The following is a 13,566-nucleotide window of genomic DNA, read 5'->3' as shown; positions in this document are numbered from 1 at the left end:
ATATTGCTTTCTCCAATTAAAAAGTCTGAATCAGGAGAGAGATATGAACCGATCAAGCATCATTCACAATCAACAACAAATATGTTTGTGGATTTTGATGTGTGAGGACAAAAGGGAATGGATTATGATGTAAGATTCATGTTTTAGCTGTTTGGCACTCATCTTTTTCAAGGTTGCATCCTAAACCTTTTTTTTTTTCATGGCTGAATACTGCATAGACAATGATATGTAAATGATATGGTGATAATTATGTTAATAAACTGATGTCTGTGCAGCTTAGTTGTAATTGGAGTTGCAATATGAATGCTACACTGTACATCAAACATTTATTATTTCAACTGAGCAAGAAAACGCCACAATACAGCCTACTTTAGAATACAAAAAGAAATAACATACTCACAGCAGAGCCTCTATTAAATCTACAGTAAAGGGAGAAGGAAAGTTGCCGTTGAGTGGTAAGAAAGCCATTGTGAGTGTCACAGGATTTTAATGTCTCTATGAATGTGCAATTAGAAAAGTGCACCAGAGGAACGAATGCAACCCTCGGCTTTTATATTGGGAAACTTCCGCCACTTCTGAAAGAATGTGCTTGACATAATGAACATAATTATACATTACACACACCGCCACCACTCACATTTTGTGACACCTCAGTTCTTCGCAGTATGAGCTGTTTGTCACACTCGAAACACAACAACAGCACCATCAGGAAAGCGGAAAACTTGATCACACTCTTTCTTCAAACACATACGATCACACCCAGCAGTCCTCATGACAGAAGCACACTTTTAACAACTTAGCTGCAGCTCATAAATATGGAAGCTTGTTTCCTCCACAGGATAAAAAATAAAGGTAATTGTGACTTTTTATGTCACACTTTCCCTTCTGTTTGCATCTTACAATTCTGAGTTTATATCGTGCAATTGCAAATTTACTTATCACAATTCTGCTTTTTTTCTTACAATTGTGAGTTTACATTCAGTTATTCTAATAAAGTAACTCTAACTCATAGAGATTTTATTATCCTGTAATATAAGAACCTTTACTCTTTGATTGTTATCATTTGTTTAAAAGTGAATATTTATTAATTGTTTACTCTGTTTGTGGCACCATGTTCCTGAAGGATCTTTGCTGCTTGTTTTGCGTTGTGTTTTAATGAATGAAGAATCGGGGTCAGAGTGGCTGTCACAATAGATTTTAATGTCAGCCAGTTTTTCGCATTGCAGTGACATGCTTTAATGCCAAATACAATTTTAATTAATGCTACACATAATTTAATGTTTTAATATAATGCATTAATCAATGCATGTGTTGGTTTGCATATATGCATCTGTATACAATGTGTATATGAGAGATTTGTGTGTGTCAGATCTGACTTAATTGGTGCATCTTAATTTTTACAGGCCATTTCTGTTTGAAAATAATGACTGCGCAATGAATAATGGCAGCTTTACCTGTCTAATTGATATTGTTTTGCTCTCTCATCCACTTCCAATTGCTATGGAAATGTTATTGACAGGCTGCCAAAGCTAATGCAAACCTCTCTGTGTGCAACACTCCCTCATTTAGTGCAAACCATGAGGCCAGTGTCACACAACAAAGAAACGAAGCACAGCTGACTCATTATGCTGGTCATGTGTGGAGAATCAGGGGACACTGAGCCCAGGGCTGTGTTTTCACAACTATGTGTAAGCTTAATGGAAAAGGGAGAGGTGGGTTATGAAAACTAACTATAGTCGAGCACGTTCAGTGTTTGCAGATTATATGAACATTATTTCAAATGGAAATATTTTACAATTTTACTGTATTTATTTGCAGCCTTGGTGACCATAAGAGTCTTTTGAAAACATTAAAAGATCGTATTTAACAGTACATTGAACTAAAATAACGAAATACTTGTGTGTACTATGAGATTGCAATTAAAAGTATGCCTTCTGGTCATTTCTTTAAGTGCCAGTTCAGTTGGTTGGATATTATAACTATGCAACTCTTCCAGTCTATGAATATATTTCCCAGACGTCCTCTCGTCTCCATCTACTCTTTACAAGCAATCAGGCCTGTTTAATTACACCGCGGCTGTGATCCGTGTCGCTTGTGATTGATTCCACGCGGCAGATTGTTTTCCATGTTGATGATGCAAAGGTCATGATCCCGCCCACTTCTCATTAATGCAATCGTCAGAGAGCGTGATCAAAGCTCAAACGCTCTCGGCGCTCGTGTTTGTGTGCTTCTGCACCTGTGGTGGAAGTTATTTGGTAACTAACAGTCCTTGTTTACTCACTCATTGACCTAAAAAGACACCATCCGCAACTTCATTACAGACGAGACTGATGTTTCAGCTCTGCTTCACTGTCTTCAGTCATTAGACATATTGATGCTGGCAATCGATGGCTTCATTTAGGAAACAGCGGTATGGAATGAGTCTATAAATATTTAAAACGACGCTTCTACCTGGCTGAAGCGTGTTTGCATGTGAAAGAGCCTTTTTGTCCTGACAGGACTGTACTAGAGGTGTCTTTTTTTTGAGACTGGTATAAAGAATCAAAAACACTTCACAAAGATGCCCCTAAATTTGCCGGATATGCATTAGTTTTGACATGGGCGGTGATGAAATTGTTGTGCCGTTTTCCCAAGAGCCGATCGGTCCCTTCAGCTGCTTGATTGTGGGGATTTTCACATCATACAGAGTGCTTTTATTTAGTTGCTATGTATGTCTTCTGCAGCATTAAAAAGCACCAACGGCTTGAACAAGATCACATCAACGCATCGGGTTTCGTGGCTGGCTTTGTGTGTGCGTTGCTTTTGTTTCTTTCCTGTTAATCGTCTGTCAAATGTTGTTTATTTGGTTCAGTGTTATTTTAATATCAATGCAATACTCTTGGAGTTTTTATTCATATTTTGAATCAGTTTATCTGTATATGATAATTTTTTTTGTGATTTTGTAATTTTTAGTAGGTTTATAGATTGCTTTTTATTTTGGTACATCAAGTTATTTATCAAGTTATTCAAGTTAATGTAGTAGTTAAAATATTAAATAACTTACTAATCTCAAACTTTGAAACATTTTATTGTTAACATATTAAAACAATTTTTTTTTTATTCCTCTGACTTACTGTAAAACACTTTGGCAACGTGTTGTTTTTAAAAGGGCATATTTGCTAAGTAAAAATATTTCCTAAAAAGTATAATAAAAGTATATAAGTATTCGTTGGAATAAAAGTATTACTTTTTCTTAAAACGAAAATCTTACTGACCTTATGTCTTATTGTAAACAGTCTTTTGATTTTTAATACATTAAGGAATAGTGTGAGCAATTTGAGACACATGCATGTTATGGGTCAAATTTAAGGATAAAATATTAAAATATTACTGTTTGAAACTGTGTTGTGTGGGTTGGTAATTTGAGACCCTTCACAGACTGACCTACAACCCTCAAATGTTGCTTCTGAACTCTTTCTTCTCTCATCTTAGTCATAAAGCTCTGGTTCTCACACTCACAGCGATATGCATTGACAAAGCAATTAGAAGTCATTCATTTTCAGAGCTGGTCATTTGAGGCGACATGAGCTGGAGCAACTTCTATTGATGTGACAGGTTAATTCTATGCAAAAATGATGCAGTTGCGATTAGTTGAATGCTATCTTTAACGTTACAAGATAAGGATGAGGTGCTGTTGCAGTGCCGTGCAAAAGCACTTTGTTCCTGTTTCTTCTGAGACTCTGGATCCGAATGCAAAAGTGAACAAACTCCCATATGCATCTGATTAAAAAAGACAAAGACATGTTTCTCAATCTCCCTAGATAACAGCACTATTAGCTCTCGCTGGGTAACCGGTGGAAGATGAAGGAAGTCTGATGTTCTCGTCTGTTCTGAGGGTTTCGTGGTTCATCACCGCACTCTTTAGACTCATTGATCTCTCAGACATAAGAGTGCTAGTCTTCTCAGACAGGAGACATAATGGAGTAAAGGGGTTTTTGACGACGGCAGGTGGTGGTTGGAGTGTCATGCTGTGAATGCTTTTTTCCCATCATGCCCTCAGAAACCCAGTGTCATGCTGGAATTCACATGTTTGCCTTTTATTACAACATTCTCTGGCTTTGGGAAATGATATTTTATGTAATGTAAAATGTATGTGGTGCTTGCATATAAATGTGTCCTAGCAGTGTCTGGACACAACCGCCTTACAATGATAATCCATTCACCCCTTTTTTTAATCCCCTATGTTGGATGTAAGAGTGAAACTAAAAGTCTTATCTTATTTTCTCTTGACATTGGAGCCTTTGAGGACGCAATGATTAGTTTGTTTTTTGTTGGTAATGTACTACCAAATACACAAAAAACTAAAGAGATGGATGAATGGAAGAAAGGGGACCATAAATGTTGAAGGTTACCATCATGAAAGCATGTCTTGTTCATTTTTTTGCCTAAAAATCCAAAGAAAAAATAAAATAATTTATAATTTTGATATGTTTAAGAGTCTTAAACTTAGACAATAATTACGTTATAGTAAGCACACCAATAATTCGAATGAGTAATATAATTAATTAAGATGTTATTTATTTATTAAGTTAGTTCATTTTTGTAATTCACACCATTTTAACGGCAATTAATATTAATTTAATACTTAATGTTCTTAACAGTTTTCATTAAAAATGCAATATGAATATATAGGTAAAATAAAAAAAATAAATTGAAGATAGTGCTACAATACTTAAATATTATATAGTTAAAAATATTTTATATTTATATAAATCACATTGTTAATGTTAATTGTTAATAAAAAAAAAATACATTTGATCATGTTTTGTTTATTTTATAATTAATTTTTTTTCAATATTTTATTCCAATCACAACAATGGGAAATTGAGTTGGGGATATGTGTTACTGGCATAAAATTATTTTTAAATATATTCTCTCATTTTGTTCTTTAGATTTTGTAGAGTAATGTGAGCTAGACAAGTTTCATGAGGTTCCTACCCATTTGTGCTTTGCTCATATATATATATTTTTTATTTCTCCGTATCGCCTCGTGCACTGAAAGTAATGAATCCGCTCTCTCCTTCCATGCGAGAGCCTTACACTGCTGTGATGTGTAATTTATTACCCTGACCGAGTCCTAATTAAAACCCAGCATCTTCAGCTGGCACTCGCACCTTGCCATGGCTCTGCTGAAACAGGAAGTCTACATAAGTGCATGAACCTGACTTCCTGTGCAGACGCCACACCTGGCTGCTCCGACTGACGAGACGAATCCGACTGTTGTTAGATTGGTGTCAAGAGCTCAGCTGGTCTCGGCTTCCCAGGAAACCGTATCCCAGCAAGCCCTGGAGAGCACGAGGTGGCAGAACCTCAGCCGTAACTCTTAATGCGATTTCACGCTCCGTCTTATCGCCAACAATAAGACTAGTCCCTAGTGTCACGCGTGCTTTGACTCTTTCTTCCACGAGCTAAGAGCTTACACCAAGACTAACCTGCTGAAAATTATACAGGGGAGAACGGTTGGAAATAAAATAACTGATGTCAGGATGTGTTTAGCCATTCCTCAAATAAATCAGAGCTGCTTAAAAACAGTGACAGCAAACAGGGCTGCTGCGTGAGCCGTAATGACTCGGGGAAAGAGGGCATCGGGTCTCGGACAGCATGAGTGTCAGTCTCACTCTGAAGTTCAGGAATCCCATCAGCTTCTGAAATGGGTTCAGAAATGTGCTCCCCAATGGCAAACATGATCGGCTGTCTGACACACTGGCTTTTGGTTTTGCAGCGGCTGCATGCAGACACATCATTCTGTCAGACGGTGCCTTTTAGGTTTGATTTTGAAGTACTTTATCTGACAACATGTTAATAAAAATTGCATTCTTGCTATTTCAGGCTAAATTAATGGCTTTCAATATTTCTTTGGATATTATTAGGTCTTGAGCAAGATGATGCTTCTGGTGTTGTGAAACAGTACCTATTATAATGCATGTGTAAATTCATTTGAAATGGTATGATTTGGAAAAGCACACATCTTAATGAAACAGCTGAAATTGTGCATCAGAGCAAAAACCAAGCCCTGAGGTCCAAAAAATGTCAAGCCACGCATCTGGGGAAGAATTCAGAAAACATTCTGCTGCATTGAAGGTTCGCAGAAGTATGTAGCCTCCATTATCCATGATGAAAGAAGTTCGGAAACACCAGGATTCTTCCCAGAGCTGGCCTCCTGGCCAAACTGAGCAATCGATGGAGAACAGCGTTGGTTAGGCTGGTGACCAAAAACTAGATGCTCTGGTTGAGCTTTATGATTACCGTATTTTCCGGACTATAAGTCGCACTCTTTATCATAGTTTGGCTGGTCCTACGACTTATAGTCAGATGCGACTTATTTATCAAAATTAATTTGACATGAATTAAGAGACATGAACCATGAGAAAACATTACCGTCTCTAGCCGCCAGAGGGCGCTCTAATGCTGCTCAGTTCTCCTGTAGTCTACACTGAACACATAGAGCACCCTCTCGTGGCTGGAGACGGTAATGTTTTCTCTTGGTTCTAAATAAATGCGACTTATAGTCCAGTGCGACTTATGTTTTTTTTCCTCATCATGACATATTTTTGGACTGATGCGACTTATACTCAGGTGCGACTTATAGTCCGAAAAATACGGTATATATATGCAGATGGGAGAAACTTACACAAGGACAAACATCACTGCAATATTCCACCAATCTGGTCTTGATGGCAGTATGGTCAAACTCAATCCTCTCCTCAGTGAAGACATGAAAACACACGTGGAATTTGTTACAAAGCACCTAAAAAAAACCTCAGATTGAGAGAAACAAGATTCTCTGATCTGATGAACCGCAACTCCAAGCATCATGTTTGGAGGAAACCTGCAGAGTAGCATCCCGAAAGTAAAGTGTGCTGGGGCTGTTTTTCAGGGACTCGTCAGAGGAGGAAAAAACCTGGATGCACCAAAATATTGAGATAGCCTTAATAAAAACCCAGTCCAGAGCATTCAGAAGCTCCGACTGGGCAGAAGGTTCACCTTCCAACAGGACAATGACCATGAACACACTGCAAGAGTGGCTTATAAAGAACTCTGTGAATGTCCTTGAGTGGCCCAGCCTCAGCTTGAACCCAATCAAACATTTCTGAAGAAACCTGTAAATGTCTGCCAGCCCCCATCCAACCTGACAGAGCTTGAGAGGTGAAGAGGTTGCTTTGTTATTATGTTGTATGGAGTGCAGGTTGATGTGAGGGGGAAAAAAATAAAGTAGTTGAACATAATGCAGCAACATATTTTTTTTTTAAACTTTAGCTGGACACTGTACATACATGACAAACTGGGTAAAAAAAAGTTCATTTTTTGTTTAATAATAAAATACAGAAGTCAACCTTTAAAGAGGACCAAAAAAGTTCATCAAAGCTGCCCTAAGACAAGAACGGGTATTATTTTGGTTTTGGAACAATTTTGATGAAAGGTTTTGATCCACTTCAAATGTTGACTACTAATATATATATATATATATATATATATATATATATATATATATATATATATATATATATATATATATATATATATATATATATATATATATATATATATATATATATATTAGCGATCCATTTCTTATTTTATCTTTCCAGACATCCCTAAACGCTTCAGCTTAAATGCTGTTGTTGACAAAGACAGGCACTGATGTTTTTCCAAGCTTGGCTTGAGTAATGCAGTCAGATGTGCATACAGTATTGTTCAAAATAATAGCAGTACAATGTGACTAACCAGAATAATCAAGGTTTTTCATATATTTTTTTATTGCTACGTGGCAAACAAGTTACCAGTAGGTTCAGTAGATTCTCAGAAAACAAATGAGACCCAGCATTCATGATATGCACGCTCTTAAGGCTGTGCAATTGGGCAATTAGTTGAATTAGTTGAAAGGGGTGTGTTCAAAAAAATAGCAGTGTGGCATTCAATCACTGAGGTCATCAATTTTGTGAAGAAACAGGTGTGAATCAGGTGGCCCCTATTTAAGGATGAAGCCAACACTTGTTGAACATGCATTTGAAAGCTGAGGAAAATGGGTCGTTCAAGACATTGTTCAGAAGAACAGCGTACTTGGATTAAAAAGTTGATTAGAGAGGGGAAAACCTATAAAGAGGTGCAAAAAATGATAGGCTGTTCAGCTAAAATGATCTCCAATGCCTTAAAATGGAGAGCAAAACCAGAGAGACGTGGAAGAAAACGGAAGACAACCATCAAAATGGATAGAAGAATAACCAGAATGGCAAAGGCTCAGCCAATGATCACCTCCAGGATGATCAAAGACAGTCTGGAGTTACCTGTAAGTACTGTGACAGTTAGAAGACGTCTGTGTGAAGCTAATCTATTTTCAAGAATCCCCCGCAAAGTCCCTCTGTTAAAAAAAAGGCATGTGCAGAAGAGGTTACAATTTGCCAAAGAACACATCAACTGGCCTAAAGAGAAATGGAGGAACATTTTGTGGACTGATGAGAGTAAAATTGTTCTTTTTGGGTCCAAGGGCCACAGGCAGTTTGTGAGACGACCCCCAAACTCTGAATTCAAGCCACAGTACACAGTGAAGACAGTGAAGCATGGAGGTGCAAGCATCATGATATGGGCATGTTTCTCCTACTATGGTGTTGGGCCTATTTATCGCATACCAGGGATCATGGATCAGTTTGCATATGTTAAAATACTTGAAGAGGTCATGTTGCCCTATGCTGAAGAGGACATGCCCTTGAAATGGTTGTTTCAACAAGACAATGACCCAAAACACACTAGTAAACGGGCAAAGTCTTGGTTCCAAACCAACAAAATTAATGTTATGGAGTGGCCAGCCCAATCTCCAGACCTTAATCCAATTGAGAACTTGTGGGGTGATATCAAAAATGCTGTTTCTGAAGCAAAACCAAGAAATGTGAATGAATTGTGGAATGTTGTTAAAGAATCATGGAGTGGAATAACAGCTGAGAGGTGCCACAAGTTGGTTGACTCCATGCCACACAGATGTCAAGCAGTTTTAAAAAACTGTGGTCATACAACTAAATATTAGTTTAGTGATTCACAGGATTGCTAAATCCCAGAAAAAAAAATGTTTGTACAAAATAGTTTTGAGTTTGTACAGTCAAAGGTAGACACTGCTATTTTTTTGAACACACCCCTTTCAACTAATTGCCCAATTGCACAGCCTTAAGAGCGTGCATATCATGAATGCTGGGTCTTGTTTGTTTTCTGACAATCTACTGAACCTACTGGTAACTTGTTTGCCACGTAGCAATAAAAAATATACTAAAAACCTTGATTATTCTGGTTAGTCACATTGTACTGCTATTATTTTGAACAATACTGTATATGATGTAGCCGAAGTGTCCTCATTAGCATAAGATAGAATATAGAATGGTGATTATTGTCTCAGTGTTGGCATACAGAGACGTATCTCAAAATGAGAGAAAGAAAAGTGGACAATTGGTGCATATTCATGACACTGCCAGTCATTACGTTTTGCCAGAGATCATTCTTTGTATGACACTGTCAGCCTGCTACAAAACTATAGAGAGAAGAAACGATTTAGTCTTTTAAACTGTTGTTCTTCAGAGATGGAAGGGAAATGTGAGATGAGAAGAAGGGGAATTTTATTTGCGCCACTAACTGACATTTCATTTCGACTCTTGTTGCCTCATTAAGCCGTCCGTCATCCTTGCTATCTTCAGTCACCCAATAAGCGTTCGTTTGTTTCCTCTGCTGCTCAGCGGTGACACAGAAGAGCCTGCACACATGCTGTAATAAACATAAAAATGGGACATTGTTGTATGATTATTGTATTATCACTCAAAGCCACTCAGCTGCAGCACGTAAACTTGTGTATCGTGGCACTGCTGGTGTTGGCTTCTTATGACTAATCACTCATGTTTGTATGTTTCCTCATTTGTAAGACGCTTTGGATGAAACATCTGCGAGTGAATACATTTACAACAAAAGCCAAATGCTGTTGTGTTCATTGTTGTTCAGAACAGAATGCTAGCTCTCTATTTACTGAATACTGCAATATTAATATATTATGTATACATTTATTATTTATTTTATTAGATCATTATGGTTTATATTATTTGTTATTTATTTTAAATATGAAAACATAATATTAACACTTTTGTTTAGTTTTGTGTCTTGTCATTTAAAACTTTTTTTTAAATATATTAGATTTTTCGTATATTTTATTCAGTCTTTTATTTTATTTATACTAGATTTATTTATAATATATTTAGGGATGTATTATTTTATACATTCCTTGTTTATTATTATTATTATATAGTACAAATATGTATATTAATATATAATTTACAAATTTATGTATATATTGTTATATACTATATTATATTATACATTTTATAGAATTGTATTTTACTTCATTTTATATATATATATATATATATATATATATATATATATATATATATATATATATATATATATATATATCATATATAATATTATAGTCAGGATTATATTAATTTTATATATTATTTTATAATTGTATTACTTTGTTTATTATAAGATTAGTTATTCTTTATACTAGTTTATTATATGTTACAGTATTTATTTTAAATATTCACCACTATGTCTCACCAATTGGCATCCAGCTAGCATTGCTTTCCAAACATAGTTTGTGATTTAGATTGTGAATGGACTGTCATTGTGGAGGTGTGATCACAAATAAACCTGACGCTCACCTTGTTTTGACACTGGGTCTGTTGTATTGTGTGTTGTATTTATCTCACTCGGGTAATCCATCTAGTTTTTGGAAGACCAAATGCATAATTTCCCCATTCCTCTGAATGTGCTATAAAAGTGGATTGGGTTTCATTTACAGGAGCCTATTAATTCCTCGCTGACAGCAGAAGCAGCGGAGGACCCCAGGTCTTGCTAATTCACCTTGTCCACTTTTTATTTATACTTCATTGTCAAAAACTGTGGTGGGAAAAGAGAGATGTTCCCGGAGGCATCCAGTGCTAAAATATACCAAGTTGGAAAGCGCTCTGATGATTATAAGAGAAGTAATCATAGATGCCAGTGCCAAATTCAATTTACGCACAACAACAGCTGGAATATTTGTTCCGAACCGCAGGCGTGATATTACTTTTGCCATCTCTAGAGATATGGAAGGAAATATTTGTTTGGAAAGAACACGTTTTTGCTGCTCTAACTGGCATATTGTGCATCAGAAGGCCGGCGTACGCACCTCCTGGAGGATTTGATTAGCTAATTACTCTAATGAGTGGCTACATTTGAGAAACATTAAATTGCAATTTATTAAGAAGAGAGTTACTGCATATGCAAGAGTGGATTCTCCAAATGAAGCATCTAATGCTGAGCTCTCACACAAGGCTGTGTTTGTTCAAGATGTGTGTTTTGTGTTGCTCGTGCAGGTCTGGAGAAGGTGGGCCGTGACTCCAGTTACGAGCAGGAGGGGAAGGTGCAGTTTGTGATGGATGCGGTTTATGCCATGGCACACGCGCTTCACCGCATGCACAGGGACTACTGCTTCGGATACCCCGGCCTCTGCCCCCGCATGAGCAATATCAACGGAAAGGAGCTCCTCGGATACATCCGGAGCGTTAATTTCAATGGTGAGTGTTTGGATCTTCACAAGTTCACAAGTCCTTCAGGGCTGAGTCTAAATTAAGTTTCAAGATAACTGATACAAGTTGGTCAATTTCAAGTCAATTTATTCGCCGGAATGTAAGTCTGGATTCTTCCTCTAATGCTTAACAGATAGTTGTAAGTGCTGTTCTACTGAAATAATCATATTTTTATTTGGCACACTTTTTAATTTTTTTTTGTTAAAGTTACTATTTGCTAAAAATGTGCATATACAAGTTTGCAGTGTTGTGCTCAATTATGAGACGTGCAAGTGAATGCATTTCCTTCACAAGAGTGAACAAATGATGAAAGAATTCTCATTTTTCAACTATTCCTTAAAGCCTTATTCAGTATAATGTGCATTAAAGCCATATTAATGAAAGTTATTATAAAGTGTTATGCCATATTTTGCTATGCGGTGCCGTAAGCATGTCTTTTACTGAAGCAGCTTCTCATGTTTTCCACAGAGTGCTTGTCTATGTACATATTCAAGTGTGCTCACTCATTTTTCATATTTCTAAGGTCCAGCTTCATTCATTAATCCTCGCGATCACAGATCGCAGTGTGTGCCATTTCTCGGCCAAGTTGCACCACTGGCTCCTCAGTGGCCCCTAACATCATCACACATGCATCAAAGCAGAGAGCAGGAAAATTTAAGGGGTGCTCATATTTCTTCATAATGTGCCACGTGCGTCTTGTGTATAACTTGTGAGGAGAGAGCTGTGCATGATTGACTGTTTTGGCTTCCCTTGTGCGCCTGGAATCATGTTGAAACAAAAGAAGTTAAACATTCTCTTTGAAACCATATCAAACGATTCATTTAAATATTAGTTTTGCTCCGTGCGTCTTCTTTACTCTTTCATTTTTCTGTCCCCCAACTCCAGCGTTTTGTTATCATCTGCTTGTGTTTGCCTTCAAGTTGTGTCATTTGCATAACTGCAGTTGAGCGATTAAGGTGGCAGGGCTGCGTGCGTGGGACCATTAAAACCTCATTAATACGTTTTCTTGCGGGGAGTGCGACCTGGGTTATTTGTTCCACCACCTTGCGTTCCTCATGGGCTGTGTTTGAATTGAAAGACAGATACGGAAAATTCACTGATAGTGTCATTAGAGAGAAAGCACTTGTTCCAGTTATTCTACTGTGTAAGTCTGACATGTACTGATTGCACATTTTGATGAATTAATCATTTTAGACTTACGTTTATTAGGATGTGCTCCCAATAATTGTGAGGAAAACGGTTTTATTTTGTCAGAGTGTTAGAATGATTTATGAAGGATCGTGTGACACTAAAGACTGGAGTAATGATGCAGAAAATTCAGCTTTGATCACAGCAATAAATTACAGTTTAAAATACATTCACGTTGAAAACGATGAAAGCCTGTTTTCATTATGGAACACAAACAAAATAAAAAGTAGAAAATAAAGTAATTGTGACTTTTATTCTCGCAACTCTTGGACTTGTCACAGAATTGCAGATATGAACTTAAAATTTAATATTTATATTTTATTTATACTGTATATCAGGGTTATTATAATTATCTTAAACCATAAAAACATGTTTGTTATTTAAAATATGTTAAATATTAACTGAAATAAAATATTTTCCTGAGTTGTAAATAAAACAATAATTGGAATATGTTTTACAGGAAAATACTATTTCTGGCTTTCTACTTCCAAATTTCATGTGCTACTTGCAATTTCTTTGTAATTATCTGTGAAATGTTGTTATATATATTTGTTAATATTTGTTAAAATTAAAGGATTTGTTGTAAAGTGAAGGGAACTAAAAATATCCTGTTGGTACATTGTCATGATCCTGCCCTCGTGTCCTTGATTTTTCCTAGTCTTGAGGCAGGATCATGACAGACCCTTGTTTTGTGTACAAGCGCATGGCCTTGTCTTTGGGCCATGTGCTTGTGTTG

General features: G+C 36.7%; 1 pseudogene; it reads left to right on the top strand.

The window, feature by feature from the left end:
- Positions 1-13,566, top strand: part of LOC113083321 (metabotropic glutamate receptor 8-like) — a 93,048-nt pseudogene that overhangs the window by 48,350 nt on the left and 31,132 nt on the right.

The sequence above is a fragment of the Carassius auratus genome, unplaced genomic scaffold, assembly GCF_003368295.1.
Source record: "Carassius auratus strain Wakin unplaced genomic scaffold, ASM336829v1 scaf_tig00037769, whole genome shotgun sequence".
Lineage (NCBI taxonomy): Eukaryota > Metazoa > Chordata > Actinopteri > Cypriniformes > Cyprinidae > Carassius > Carassius auratus.
The sequence above is the reverse complement of the archived record's forward strand: the minus strand, read 5'-3'. Positions and strand labels throughout refer to the sequence as shown.